Here is a 15,865-nt window from a genome sequence, read left to right as displayed (position 1 = left end):
GAGTTGGCCAGCCATTCAGTCACCTCCATTATTTCCTAGTCCCTAATCCCTAAACTGCCTTTGATTTCCTTGGCCTAAGCCAGCATGGGTCTACTACATCTTCCAAATGCAGGAAACATTTAAAACTCTTGCATAGGTTCCATGATTAGACTTGGGATCAGGAACTACTACCACCAAAATGGGACAGAGAGTTTCAGGCAGAACTGATGCTTCCCCAAAGGCCTCTTCAGCAATGTTCCCTCAGGTTCGTCCCTTTTATGATTTCCTCGAATAATCTTTTTTTTTTTTTGAAAATTGACCCATTTTAATTATTTAAAAACAATACAACAAAACATCAAATTTCCCTCATCATCTACAATTCAGTTATATCCAAACCTTCTAAGACCAACAGTCCTCTGCACAGAAGCAGGGGATCACACGGGGACACTGGAGACACACGAAGGTGAATGTGGAAGATCAGAGTTCCGGTGGTGGCCCATGAGTCTTCCGTTCCCAACACACTCCAAGGTTTGCCTTTTATTTTGTTAAAGAAGGTATTGTATGGGAAGTTCTTTAAAATAAAATAATTTCATCCCAGACACCAGATTTCTTCAATGATAGATCCATAAAATTTGTGTTTCTGATAGGAATAAAAAGTAATTTTTAGTAATTTTTACTTTAAAAATGAGGAAAAGAGCTGGGCACGGTGGCACACACCTGTAATCCCAGTGGCTTGAGAGGCTGAGGCAGGAGGATCACAAATTCAAAGCCAGCCTCAGTAATGACGAAGTACTAGGCATCTCTGTCTCTAAATAAAATACAAAATAGGCTGGCTCAGTAGTTGAGTGCCCTTGAGTTCAATCCCCAGTACCAAAAAAAAAAAAAAAAAAGAGAGAGAGAAAGAAAAAGAAAAATTCTGGGCTGTGCTGGGTCCTGGTTTCTTCTTGTGTTTCTGAACATGTGACTTCAAAAGGGTTAAATCACACTTATGACACAATGATGATTAGTACTATTTTTTTAGATGATAAAAAAAATAAAATACCCAGTAGACATAAAAATGGTTAAAAGGTTTTTTACTGCAGCTCAATTTTTGGTCCCCCACACCCCAAGATACAAAATGAACATATAATTGAGATGGTAACTCCACTGGCTATTCCAATTCACCCATCTGCTCGTCCTCCATACAGGTTCAAGGGACTAGCAGTAGGTTTTCTTAGTAATATAATCATGGCACCAGCTGTGATCATGGCAGTTTATTTGAGGTCCACTGATCCTTTTCACACATGTAGGTAAGCAAGACTATGCTTCTCCAACTGCCCATATCTGAGCACATTCAGCTTCAACCATAGAAACTACCAAGGAAGGAAGAATATATTTATTCCAAGATTCATTTACTGGGATTTTAAAGCGCCCTTTCTTCCATGGAGCCCCAGAGAGGTGGCAATGTGCTAGCGACTGCTGCATCTTCCAGCATGTGCTCCCATCCTCTGAGGGTCCTGAAAAGGATAGTGGATTGGTCCTGAGCCCTCATGAAAGGAGCAGGTGGTCTCATTGGGTGGACCATGTGTGGCCCAAAACCTGGGGTTGGGGATGGGGCAATCCCAGGCAGTGGTGGCAGGGCAGTGTTCACCATGGCTGGAGGGCCACTTGGGAGGAGGTTGAAGTAGTTGGCAGAGGCTTCTTCTGCTGCAGGAGTAGAAGGAAGAGCTCCAGGCAGTCCTGGAACAGGCTCCAGCTGGATCCCAGAATCTCTGGTTCCATCCTCCTCGTTTTCTTTTCCTCTGGCTGCCAGGGATCTTCCCCATTTCACCTTGAGTCTGCATCCACTGACAATCAACTTATTAAAGGACTTCTCAGCAACCACTTCTGCAGCCTGCCTTGTGGCAAACTGGATGAACGCACACTGCTGTCTCTGTACTACAGTGATCCTTCGAATCTCTCCAAACTGGTAGAAATGATTTATGAGATCTGTCTCAGTAATGGTATCGCCCAGACCACCAACATCTAGTGATGTGATAGTTTTATCCTCCGGTGGATCCAGACGAGGCATTATTGAAGCCTGCATTAGAAGCTTATCTGCTCCAGGGTCATAGATTCCATAATAACGGAATATTTTGATCAGCAAAATATTTTAATATTTTGATCAGCAAGGGGGTCATCTGGATCTGTAGGCTTCTCATGTCTGTATGGACACTCTTCCCCTCTTTTACACTGTCCTTTCACCCACAAGGAGCAAATGTGGGGCTGATTCCTTTGTAGTAGGGTGTGGTCCGGGCCAATTTGAGCAGCAAGTCATGCCAACTGGCCGTGTTCCATCAGAGTTAGAAATTTCTCCTTCCATATTTTGTGTGTAGTACTCTTTGTTGACATCTGACTTTGGCATGTCATCTTTAAAAGACAATCCTGCATCACGAACCTGGATGGGTAGGCCATACTCTAGGTCTAAGAGGCAGGTCTGACAGATGTTCTTCAATTTACTGCAGGTTTGGCACACCTCAGTCTTCTTGACGGGCATGCAGACCCCAGGACACCAGCGAAACACTGTAAATGGCCTGGCACAGATTGTGTATTCTTTCCCATTCTTATCTTTGGTCATTCGGATAGATGGGTTTTCTCCAAGACACGTCTGGCATAGAAAGGGGAAGCTGCGTCCTCCCAGTTCTGCCTGTTGTAGGTGTTGGAACCTAGAGAGGTTGTCATCTTGAGAGTGTCTGGGGGCAGTGGTAGCTTCTGAGTCGGGCCCTCTAATAATCTTAATCCTGAAGAAGAGTTTAAGAACCATGGAACAGTGTGTTAGTCAGCTTTCCACCACCATAAAAAAAATGTCTGAAACAATCAATTTTAAGAGAGGAGAGATTTATTTTGGTTCATAGTTGTGGAGGCTTCAGTCCATGGCTAGTTGATCTGGGTGCTTTTGAGCTTGTAAGGAGACAGCAGCTCACAGTGGGAGTACAGGGCAAAGTACACTCCTCTCCTCATGGCAGCAAGAAAGCAAAGAAAAAGAGGAAGAGATGGGGGTCCAAAAAAATCCCCTTTGAGGACATATTCTCAATGACCTAAAACCTCCTATTATTAGTATCAGGTTGAGGACCATGCTTTTAATACATGGGCCTTTAGGAGATATTCCAGACCCAAAATGTAGTAAATAGTTTGCTTCCTTTATAAATTCTTCACATGAGCCAAGTCACCTCAAACTAATTTTGTATTCACAATATCATGTCATTTATAACTGATGGGACAAACTCCCCTTTCTATTATCTCTTTCAGATGTATTCATAGTTCAGTGATGATACTGTATTAGCCATACGAATTTCCTACCTTGTTGCATTCATTGTGTTACCAATCTTAATTAGTGCATAATATTTTACTTTATTATTTTCCATTTTTATCTACTTGTACTTATTGTTGAACTTTTGGGTAGAAAAACTTTGACTTTTCATCTCTTTTTGTATCCATCAAGAAGGAACATTCAAAATGTAATGCCTTTTAAAGTGTCCACTTTCTCAAGGAATTTACAGTACTCAAAATGATTTATTTTATAATCTAGAATACAGCAACTAGTAAGAATATTAGATTTAATTAAACTGCATTAGTTTTCATGTTTTAATATTTTTAAAAAGTAATGACTAGCTCCTGATTTGTATGTTAATAAAAGAGATAGATAACTTGAATTAACAAAACTAGAAAAATCCAAAAGTCATTGGTGTTGTTGGCAATTTTGTAAAGTTATGGTTAAAGAAGATAATTAAGCAAGAAGATAATTAAGTTCCCATCCCTAAATGATGTCTAAAGAGGAACAAACAACTACTTGATGATAGTCGCACTACATTCAGAATGACTAATTATAAAATTAAAGGGGACATTTTAGCATTTGAGTTCCTGTGTAAATTTTGTAACCATTCCCATGTCATGTTCAATTAAGTATATTTCATGCATATTCAAGAAATATAGAAGAAATTGCTCCAGGGCTGCTGTAGAACTTCTTGGAGTCAGGGACCCAGGCTGTTGCCTTTCCCGCATCACTTCCTGATCCAAGTTGGCCCCTGGATCATGAGTCATTACGTCTATACTCCATGCTTGAGGAAGGAGGAAGCAACAAAAAGAGACACATTTCCTTCCTCAAAGTGTACACCATTGTATCCCATTGGATAGAAATTAGCCCCTTGACCAAACCTAACAGCAAAGGAGCATACTTACTGAAAAGTAAGCCTTATTCCAGAGTCCCTGAGCCAAGCTACAAGAAGCAGGATATTTATTTCAGATGAAGAAAGAAAGAGTGAACAAATAGCAATCTTGGGCACCATGGAATGAGATGATTTATTGACTATTATAACCTAAAGCCAAATACAGAGAACGGAGCCAAGTGGTAAGACAATGGGAATAGAGAGGGATGCAACTTCTAAGGAAGGAATCATCTTGGAAAATGATGACAGGGATTTGCTAAAACAACCCCCCTGTCTTCTTCTGTCTACCTCTTTTTTCAACGTGACCCTGTGAATTTCCGTGACAAATAGAATGCAGGAGAGGGATGTTGTGAGACTTCTGAGGCTGCATCTTCAGAGCCTGACAGCCTTTGTTGCCACCCTCTTGCAACCCTCTGCCATTACCAAAGGAAGTCCAGGATGGACCCTTGATTTATGAAAGACTATGGAGAGATAAAGGCCTAGCTGACAGCTAGACAGGATTGCAGACTTGTGAATGAGGTTAATTTTAGAACTTCCAGCATGTCTGAGCTGACAGCTGACTGAAAGCTTGTGTGCGAGCTTGGGAGAGCCACTGAAAAACTGGTCACTCCCAGAAGTATAAGAAGTAATAAATCATGGCTTTTTTAAGCCACCAAGCTTTGATGTGGTTTGCTATATGGCAATAGCAACTGGTACACTGGTATATTTGAAAATCAACACAAATAATGATATCTGCCATGCCTTGAGGTGCTGGCTTTAGATTTTATACAAACTACAGTTCTAATGTTTAACATCCTGATTACAAACACTGAAATATGGACTAAATTCTAATTTTGTAATATGATAGCATTGGTACTATCCAGGTTCCTTTCCTTTTTAAAAAAAATTATTTTTTCGGGCTCAGTGGCAGAATGCTTGCCTAGCATATGTGAGGAACTGGGTTCAATCCTCAGCATCACATAAAAAATAAATAAATAAAGGTATTGTGTCTGTCTACAACTAAAAAATTATTTTAAAAAGTATTGTTTTCAATCAATATATAAAGACACAAATGTTGTGTGTATTAACGGGGTATCATAATGTTCAAAGTAGGTACATATTATACAATGTTCCAATCAAGTTAAACATCTTTATTTCCTCAAACACTTATTATCTCTTCATGGCGAAGACCTTTGAAGTCATTTCTTCTAGCTGTTTGAAATGCACAGTGCACTATTGCTATCTTTAATTTTACCTTCTTAGAAAAGCATCACAAATACTTTATTGGATTCTTGAAAATAAAATCAACGCAGAGCCTCATTATCATGTTTTTGCAAAAGATACCACCTCCCAGACCCTGGTGCCTAATATATCTTTTAAAATGTTCTTGGTTAACAAGATAAGTAATGTTCAATATAAGGAAGGTAATTTAATAAATAGGAAAAATAAAATATGACTGAAAGCAAAATAAAAAGAATCCTAAGGAATATGTAAAATAAATCAATTTCTTCCTAAAACAGACTACTCATTTCTTCCTACCCCATAACTCCTTCTCATGCCTGTGATCTACCTCCTCCCCCCATCCCAGTGCCAGCTTGGAGACTTTCTTTGTCTTTTTCTTACTATGTTCCCCCACCGACAAACGGAAGAAAGAAATAAGAATAGTTATGTCTACATATTGTGACAAGGTGATAGAAAAATACAAAAGGTTCATTTATCGCTGATTTTAGTCTACTTGATAGCCAGTTTGATTTCTTTATTTTCTTATTTTTTTAACCTTATTTTTCCTTAATCCCTATTGTCTTGGAGTCTGAGCATCTATCCATTCCTGGGGTGGGGAGAAGTGTCAAAAGACCATTTGCACCAAATGTACTAGTGCTCATTTTCTCAGCCACTCCTGACAGCAAAGCACCCACCCCTCCCTGTCTCCCTCCTTTGATCACAAACAGCAATACCTGAGCAGCGGCTTGAAATCAATACACTCTCCCTCTTTCAGCATCCCCATTACAGGAATAAGGGGGCTTGAAATGTGAAGTTCTGACTGAGTGTTTATGTGTCGTGTAAACAAACCCAAGAGCTTCAGCATAAAATGTCATTTCCAGGCACCAAGGCTGAGCCCTCAACCTCTGGATGGAGATTGAGTGCAAAATAAGAATTATTTCTACAATTTCCAAGAAAACAAATGAATGGGCAGCAGGAGATGAATTTAGACTTTGATAAACTGAAATACAGTAATCTGAGTTAATGGTGCAACTATTTGAGTTTTTCTGTTAGGTTTTCAACTTCATTTATATGACAAAGATCAGAATAACATATCTGGCAAAGAAAGGAAGGAAGGAAGGAAGGAAAGAAGGGAGGGAAGGAAGGGATTTTGAACATTATAATGTGCCAGTCAATTCTTTATTTAGGGATTTGATGCCCAGAATATCAATATCTCTCTCCCTCTAACCTCCAACAATTTGTTCTGTTTTATCATGTCTAGATTTCAAGACCCACAACACCTAGGGAGTAATTTCTCCATGCCCTATCCCTGTCTCCTGTCAGGTATAAAAACAAGCAGCAATACATTTACCTTGAATTTAAATAGACTGATGCTTCCTGTGATGAGATTTAAGGTGACTTGCAGCTAATTGGAACAAAAACAACAATAAGCGGGTTTGTCAGGTGAGAGTGAGAGAGCCAGCTATTGAGTTTATAGATTCAAATGCTGCCCTTCATGTTTGAGAACGGGACTCTCACCCACTGGCAATGGAGGAACACTAGACTTTTTATCTAGTAACAGGGTGCAGAAGAGGAGCTGTGGCTAAGCTCAAGGGACTAACTTGCTTCCCCAGGGTTGCCTTATCGAAGTGCCACAAACTTGAGTGGCTTAAAACAGAATTTATTCTCTTCCAGTTTTGGAAGCTGGAAGTCTGAAGTCCAGGTGTCCAGAGACCCTCAGGAAGAAGCTTTCCTTCCTAGTCCAGCTTCAGGTGGTTTCTGGTCATCTTTGGTGTTCCCTGGCTACAGAAGCACCACCCCACCTCTGCCTCCCTCTTCACATGGCCTTCTCCCCAGTGTGCTGTGTCTTCTTTCCTCTTCTCATAAGGACACCAGTCATGGAGTTAGGGTCACCCTTTCCCATTATGGCCTCATCTTTACTAATTATATCTGCAAAGACATTATTGTCAAAGAAGGTGACATTCTCAGGTTCTGGGCAGACATGAATCTGGGAATAGAACTTTTCAATATAGATGGTGAGAAGTCAGGGAGTCTGAATTCTTCCCCAGGATTTGCCATAAGTTTATTGGGTGTTGGACACCTCACTTTACCACCCTAGGTCATAGCACTGTACCTCAAAACAAAGGGCTTTGAACTAGGGGTTCCCTCAGAGCCTTCTCAGACTCACCCACAGCCCTACCAGTTTAACAGTGGCAGACATCACCCAGCCAGCAGCCCCGCCAGGGGAGAAGTTGAGTTCACCCAGAGAACAATGGAAGAGGGGCTCCTGGAAGGAGCTTAGTGAGAAAAGGTCTGAACTTGTGGGTTTCTTCTTAAGATAGAGCGAGAGACAGAAATCATGGAAGTTTTGAAGTTCAAAAATTGGATTTTTTTTAACATGCTTATTTTAAAGTCCCTCTGCAAGGGATTTACAAAATGTGCAAAATGTGGTAAAGAGCAAAGCAACGTGCTAACATTTGTGTTGTATTTTTCATAATTGAATTCTGTCTTCGCAAGCTACAGAGTCTCACAAATTCTTGGCATGGGGGTGGTGTGGATGTCAAACATACCACACCAATGAGATTTTAAACAACACCTTTTTCTGGCTCATCTATATTTTTCTAGCATGCAGATATATCTTAATGAAAATTACTAAAGAACTGTTTGAAGCTGAGATATGAAGAACAAACTTTTTTTTTCCCTTTTACCTATAGAAGTCTGTATCTTAAAGGCAAGTTGATGGAAAAGAAATACTGTGCAGTGGCAAAGTGACAAGCCTGGATTTGATATCTAGCTCTGCCGTTCATTGTGACCTTAGGCAGGTTACTTAACCTCTCTAAGTTTCTATTACCTCTTCTAAATAATGAAGCTAATAAAAAGTATCTCCCTAATAGGTTGGACATAGAGATATAGCTCAGTGCCTATCACACAGGGGAGCAGAGAGATGCCTCCTGCAAAATGTAGCAGGAGACTTCCTACCTGCACTCAGAGTTTGGGACTGGAACTCTTCTCTTTACTCTGGAGGAACTTTGAAGACAATCAAGTTATCTTCTCTAGTGCCCAGTTGAGTTGAAAGTCCAAAATGAGTGAATAAGTGAATTGCAAAGAAATAAATGCAAAGAAATTTTAGTATCATGACTAGGCATTAAAAAATATAATGTAGTTTGGATGAGTTTATTCATGGAAATAAATTACTGAAAGCACAATAAATTGGACCCTGGCCCCTAAGTGATGTATTTATTATTATTTCATTATTTCATCTGGGAAAACAGTAGGCTTTTCCCCCCTTCCTCTATCATATAAGTGTATAGACTCGTGTGTGTGTGTGAACAGAAAATAGCCATAGCTATATGAAGCTGTAATTATATACTCAGAGCCCTTTTAATTGCTTGTTTATCACAAGGCCTGATGAGGAATGTCACAGACACCGTCATTTTTTTTCAGAGAAGACCCTGAGCCATAGAAAGGTTAAGTGGCTTAGTGAGGAGCACACGGTGAATCAATAGAGAACAGGACGTAGAGCCTGCAGCCCTCGAGCCCCCGAGTTATCGCTCAGCACAATTGCACAGGAGTTAGCACTATTTGTAATAGCGTGTTCTTACAAGAAATCTTAGGAGACCAGGAGAGGGAGGGAAATGGATCTGAAACAGGTAGCCAGCCGTTTGCTTCTAATTCTTTCATTGCCCCAAGCAGACTGTCTTGTTCATCTGGCCGCTTCCCAGAGCTTCCAGAACAGCACCTTACAGCATTGGTAATTACCTATCTCTGCACCAAGGTACAGGGATGAACCATGGAAGGGGTGACCAGGACAAAGAACCCTGCAGCCCACACATGCTGGAAGCCTGGAGAAGATCCCAATGTACGGGAGAATACTGCCCTTCGAGTCAGCCAGCCAGGCCTTTGAGATTTATTTCATTTAACGTTCCCCTCGCTGTCACATGCAACTCCTTCAGACTCTCACTGGATCTCCTATAAGCTGCCCTTACTTTTCCCTCAAGTCTGTTTTCTACCTGAACGCAAAGCAAAGCCCAGAGCTTCTAGGGAAAAGATAACTAGATTTGGTAATTCAGAGTATGGGCACCATCATGTCTTCCCATACGTTGAACCCCAGTTCCTGAGGATATGACTGTATGCAGAAATAGTTTGTAAAGCTAATTAAGCTAAGTGAGGTTATTAGGGTAAATCCTAATCTGACTAGTGTCCTAATTAGGTGAGATTTGGATACAAACACACACAAAGGAAAGAGTATGTGAAGACACAGGACCCAGGCAGTCATCTGGAAGCCAAGGAGAGAGGTCTCAAAAGAAACCAACCTTGCTAACACCTTGATCTCAGACTTGTAGCTTCAGAATTGCAAGAAAACAAAATTTTGTTGGTAAAGCCAACCGGTCTGTATTACTGTTATGGTGATTCTAGTATATTAACAGATTAAGTAATCTCAATATTATATTCATTGCCAATCAATAAGCATTGACTTATAAAACTGAAAGTATTCAGTCATCCTTCTGCAGGCACCTACTGTGAGCCAGGCTCTGTCCAGTGGCTGGGGTTATGGAGGTAAGCAAGATATAACTACTGCCTTAAGCAGGCTCACAAGTACAGAGAAGAAAAAGAGAGGAAGAGATGATTATCATAGTGTGATAAATTAACAATCAGACAATAGCATGCCCAATGAACCATGGGAGCACAGAGGAGCAATATATAATCCAAAACACGCACAGAGAATAAGGGGTCAGGCAAGGCACAGAAGAGAGGTTTGCACCTGGGCTGTGTTTTGAAGAATAAATAGAAATGAGACAATGATGAAGGGCCCTTCTATGAAACAAGGAGCCGCATGTGCAAAGGAAACAGTTGGTAGGAACACAGAGCATTCAGAGCGCTACACAGTCCTGCGGAATTGAAGCAACTTGTGTGAGTGGAGGTCCTCAGAGAGGAGCTGGAGAAAAGGCAGAGGGCAAGTCACCATGCCTGGGGGACCAGGAGGCTCCTGGTTATAAGCAACCAAGCTGCGACATTCGGCCTAATTGAAGAGAAGGTGCTTTATTAGATTAGGTGCAGGAGTGAAGAAACACACACAACATCTCATAAGCCCAAGAGTCAGGTGGCACAGAAAAGTAGAATATTGATCAGCCCACAACAACCGCTCCAGGTTTATTGATATTCTGGCTACCTCGGGAAAATGCATCTCCTCCCAAATGGCTGTCGGTGACTCCTGCGGCAGGGACTTGGGGACTTTAGATTTTACTCCTCCAGCTCTTAGTCTTAATGAGGCTGAACTTACATCTTCTGCCTCACCACTTCTTTCTTCTCCTCTGTACCTCATGGATTCTGCTCACCACAGTTTCTAAAGCATCATAGCTTTTGCTCACCAGTGACTTCAGTCAGTAGACTGCACTAGGAGTCTCTTCTGTGATGCTGATACTATTTATGTCTCTCTGATTGCTCTCATGAATACTTCCTAGGGTAGGGAATCTGATCAGGTCAAGATGTCACAGGGCAATATGGAAAAACTTTTAGGCAGAGCTGGAGGACTAGTACCACTTCTACTCAGAGGGCTGCTTTTCATTCAGGCCCTTGTCCCTCGGCTTTGGCTGTAGCAGTGGGTCATTGTCATATCAACTGGTGCTCAAAGAAATAATTCTAACTGACAAGTCAGAAGGGGGCCGTAGCAGGCAAATGGAATTTCATGGCTTTTATCTATAAAATGTTAAAAGTGTCATTAAAAGATTGTGAGAACCAGAACATAAATTTTGTGCTAAAATATTATTATAGCAGAAGAGGAAAGAATGATTTGAAATGATATTACCTAAAGATAGAAAGACTAGTTATGAAGGGATTACAGTAACCCAATAAGAAATGCCAAGGTCTAGAAGAAGGTATTGACAGTGGAATAGACAAGAAAAAGACAGAGATGAGAGATTTTATATATCATATCAATATGGTTGATGAACAGGCATATATGGAAATGATAGAAATCATAGGAAATAGAACCGTCAGTTATAACATGGAGATTTCTGGCTTAATAGACTTTGCACTCATTTACTAAGATGGGGATACCAGAGAGAAAGGGAAGATGATGGATGTAGTGTTAGGCATGCTATATTTGAGATGGCCTTGAGATAACACACAAGTCTGGGCAAGTAGCATTTCTAGTATTATTTTAGCTAAACTTTCCAAATCTAAGAGGCTTCACACCATGAGTCTATTCTTGCTCAGTCTGTGTTAGGATGGGGGTGGTCTGCTCCATGCAATCTCCTGGGTCCTCCCATCTTTTTCCCATGTTCTCAATGTCACCTTGGCCATGCCCAGGTCTTGACAGGGATGAGAATGTATGAAGAGCGCACATGCTCTTAAATATCTAGGCCCGGAGGTGCTGTGGCCCCTTTAGTCATGCTCTTTTGCAAGAACCAGCCTGAACTGATGGCTGATGATGTACTTTGGAGAGGATTAGCTGTATACCAAGAGCAGGAATGCAGCCAAGCTCCAAAAACACTGAGACCCGGGCTTGCCAGAACTTTCTCCATTTATGTCACCTGCCCTTCTTAGTTTTTACCTCATGGTAAAAACATGACTTGTGATAGCTACTAGCCTCATTTTCTTAAGAACTAGACACATGAAAGAGAGATTAAATCAATCTCTCTCTCTCTCTCTCTCTCTCTCTCTCTCTCTCTCTCTCTCTCTCCCTCTCTCTCTTTGTCCCAATTAATAAGCTTCTAGGAGAGGTTTCTGGCTGGTCCAATGTAGGCTGTATCTTTCGACTTTAATCGTCTGAATCACGTCACAGGAGCATGACTGTTAGGAGCCACATTAAACTACATAGATGAGGAAGGGAGAGAAGAACCAAGTCCAAAGGGTGCAGGGATGTGACAGGGGACTTGGATGAGGGAGCAGGGCTAATCACACACACACAACCAAAAAAGTAACCGCTTCTGGGAATGATTAAAGTGTGGCAACTGAAACTTTGGAAGGAGGTAAAGGACCAAAAAAGAGAACATAAAGGGAAATGAGCCCCAGTAGAACCCTGAAAATATCACTGTGTGAGTGCCAGGAGAAAAGTGAGTCAGCAGAGCTTACAAAAGAAAAACCTCAGGTGCACCACGTGATGCCCAGGAAGGAAAGAGGCTCCTGCAGGAGAGAAGGGCCAGGCCCGGGATTGCCACACAGGGGTCAAGTCACCTGTGGACATAGGAAACGGGGGCCAGGAATTACAAATCAATCATAATAGACTGTAAAGTTTAAAAAGCAAGCCTACAGCTCCAATAAGGTGAATCCTGGACTCATCACACCAAGGGAGAGAGCCAGCACAAAAGCCCCCAGAGCCTGTGATTCTATTTCTATGAAATTTCCATAAGAGGGAAATCTATAGAGATGGAAAACAGGTGAGTGGATACCAGGGCCTGGGCGAGAGGGGGAATAGTAATGACTGTTTCGTGGATGGGGGGCTGTCTTGGTATGAGGCAAATGTTCTCCAATGTGCTAGTGCTGATGGAGGCATGAGCCTGTGAATATACTAAAAGCCACTAGGTTGTACATTTTTAAATGGTTAGCATGGCAAATTGTCTGTTATCAGGATTTTCCCTCAATTAAAAAAAAAAAATAGACGGGCAAGCCTAAAACACATGGAAAATGATACAGCAATGGGTTAGAGAGAGATTTTCTTGAATATGCTACTTGTGGAAGGAAAGACACAATAAGGGGGAGAAATTGTGTAAAAGTAAGGGGTTGTGTTGGATGTATTGTTCTGTCAGCATGGGAATATGTAAAATGCAGAGCAGAAGTACTGGATTAAATTTCACCAAGGAACACGAGCATGAATCCCAGAGCCAAAGAGTTGGTAGGAAAAGAACAATGAATTGAAGAAATATCTCTTGCTTTTCTCTAATGGAGTGAATACACAGGCTTTGGGGCAAGCATTTTAGATTCATAGAATATTGTGATACATTAAAGATTGTTCAACTTCTTCACTAACTAGGAAGGTTAAGTAACTTGCCCCAAATCATAGATACCCCTTCATGCCCTGAGTCCCTTATCACCAAATTCTAAGGAAAAAAAAAAAAAAAATCTCACATAGAAGAAGATGAAACACATTGAAGCCAAATGGGGATATGTCCGAATCCCTGTTCCACTGCTTACCAGCTATACTATCAGTCGAGTTACTTAACCTCCTGAGTTTTATTTCTATATGTGTCAAATATGAAAAAAAAAATCTACTTTTCAGTTATTACAGTTATTATTATTCTCTTTCCCTCCTACCACTCCAACTTCACGCTCAGGTTCTATCCCAATTATGAGAGAGCTGAAATTTGTGGAAATCAAATGAAAATATAGGCATTATTGCAAGGTTTTTGTTTGTTTGATTGTTTTTACTTCCTTTGTATTAGGGATTGAATCTAGATGCCCTTTACCACTGAGCTATATCTCTAGTTCTTTTCATTTTTTAAAAAAAAATTGAGACAGGATCTAAATCCCTGAGGTTAGCCTCAAATTTGAGAGCCTCCTGCCTCAGCCTCCTGAGTTACAGGGATTATAGGTGTATTAGGTTTCTCTAGAGGAACAGAATCAACAGGAAGCAATTATAAAAGGGCAACTTATTAGGTTGGCTTACCTGACCTTCTGCTGGATAGTCACAACGGCCATCTGCAGGCTGGAGGGCTGGAAGAACCAGTAGCTTCACAGTCCATGAGACTAAAGCCCCAGAGCAAAAGGGATCAACAGTGCTACCCCAGTCAGAGAGCAAAGGCTTCCAGAGGAATCCACTTTGGAAGAGTGAAGAAGTGAGAGTCTGAGATCTTCAGATGATCACAGCAGCAATCAAGGAGCCATTCAAGTAGAATCAAGCATGCATCTGCGGCTGCTTCCTTGTTCCTCCAACTTTTATTCCATCCAAGCCATCAAGCTATTGGTCGGTGTTGCCCACAATTAGGGAGGGTCTCCATTTCAGTTGGCTATCCCACATGCCAATCATTCATAGACGCACCCTTATTGACACACCCATAACCCTCTTAATCCTTGGTATCTCTTAATCCAGTCAAATTGGCAATTCAAATTAATGATTACAATAGGTATGCACCACTGTGCCCAATTGTGTGTTTATTGGATGCATTTTTATGCCAAAGATATGAAAGGGAAAGTAGCACAACTCAAAATCCTGTAGAAGCTCAGGAATGTAATAGCAGAGGGATAAAAGTGAGCATGATGACAGCTGACATAAGAAAATGAAACACAGTGAACAAATCAAAGAGGAGAGAAGTCGAAAGCAATTTTCTGTGTATAGTGCATCTAGAAAGCACAATGTGATGCAGGGTGACCCACTGAACCCCTCAGAAGCAGGATGTGATATCCATCCTTAGAGCTCAGGGTTGGTGTTGGGGCTACACACAGCACTCAGGGTGTGATGGGTGACAATAAGAAACAGCTGTTAAAAGAACCGTACAGTCCATCGACCTTGACCACGTGAGGCTATTACAAAGGAGGTGCTACTGTGACAAGGGCCTTCTCTTGTGGCTGACAGAACAGCTGAGGGGCTATCAACTTAGAACAACAATGCATCAGAGATCCACCAAATCAACAGTCCAGTCCACCCAGACTACTCTATTTGTGAGACATGTAGAACAACCAGAGCCCAGAGACTACAATCAAAGCAGAAAATGGAATACTAAAACACTCAGGATTCAGAGCATTTTACAATGAATGTCTTCATTTATCATGTATAAATTAACATTTCTGGAAAATTAAATATTATAAATGCATCAGAGAAAATTTTCATTTAAAGGAGACATCTATTGCTACTGTGAATCATCAATTTTAATAATTTTTTCCTAATTTTGAATGTTGGTATGTTTAATATATCAGTCAGTGTTTCTTAAGCTTTGTTGCTGCAACAAACAAAACTACTTATCTCAGGGGCTTACAAAACGTATTAAACTTGGACTGAAGAAGAGTTCAAATATCCTGCTCACATTATTTATCAGATGTAAGTTGATGGTGGCTCTATTTCTCATAATTTCTTCACTCTAAGATCTAAGCTGAAGAAGCAGTTTCTATCTGGGACATCCATTTTTCTTAGCAGAGGGGGTAAAACAACAACAGCAGAACAACGTGATAGCTCATGCAAAACCTGTTTATACAAGGAGATTATCACTTTCATTTATGTCTCTTTGGCCAAAGAAAATCACCTGGTCAAGGCTGTGTCAATGGATCAGGGAGGAAAAAATAATATCTTTCAGTGGGAGGGAGACAAATAAATGAGAACAATACTAAAATCTTCATCACATATTCCTAATGTGGGGTGCACAAACACATATAAACATGTTAAACTTTTAAAACTATGCTAGCACAGGTAGGGTTAGGTTGACCTCTCTGAGAAAACCAGGCACGATATAACAACACCCTACCTCACCCCAGAAGAAGATCCCAGGGTAGAACTTCATGAATTCTGAGAGGCAGAGTTCAAATAAGTATGACTTCAATGACTATCGTTCTATTAACACATAGACTATCTGGCTAAGCAGTCATCTCTGCAC

General features: G+C 40.9%; 1 protein-coding gene and 1 pseudogene across 1 annotated transcript in view; one reads left to right on the top strand and one right to left on the bottom strand.

The window, feature by feature from the left end:
• Positions 1 to 15,865, top strand: part of Vwc2l (von Willebrand factor C domain containing 2 like) — a 145,314-nt gene that overhangs the window by 59,029 nt on the left and 70,420 nt on the right. The gene's annotated exons all lie outside the window — the stretch shown is intronic.
• On the bottom strand, positions 1,428 to 2,679 carry LOC143406793 (pre-mRNA-splicing factor RBM22 pseudogene; annotated as a pseudogene).

This window comes from Callospermophilus lateralis, chromosome 9 (assembly GCF_048772815.1).
Source record: "Callospermophilus lateralis isolate mCalLat2 chromosome 9, mCalLat2.hap1, whole genome shotgun sequence".
Lineage (NCBI taxonomy): Eukaryota > Metazoa > Chordata > Mammalia > Rodentia > Sciuridae > Callospermophilus > Callospermophilus lateralis.
Note: the sequence above shows the minus strand (reverse complement) of the source record. Positions and strands in the feature narration are given on the sequence as shown.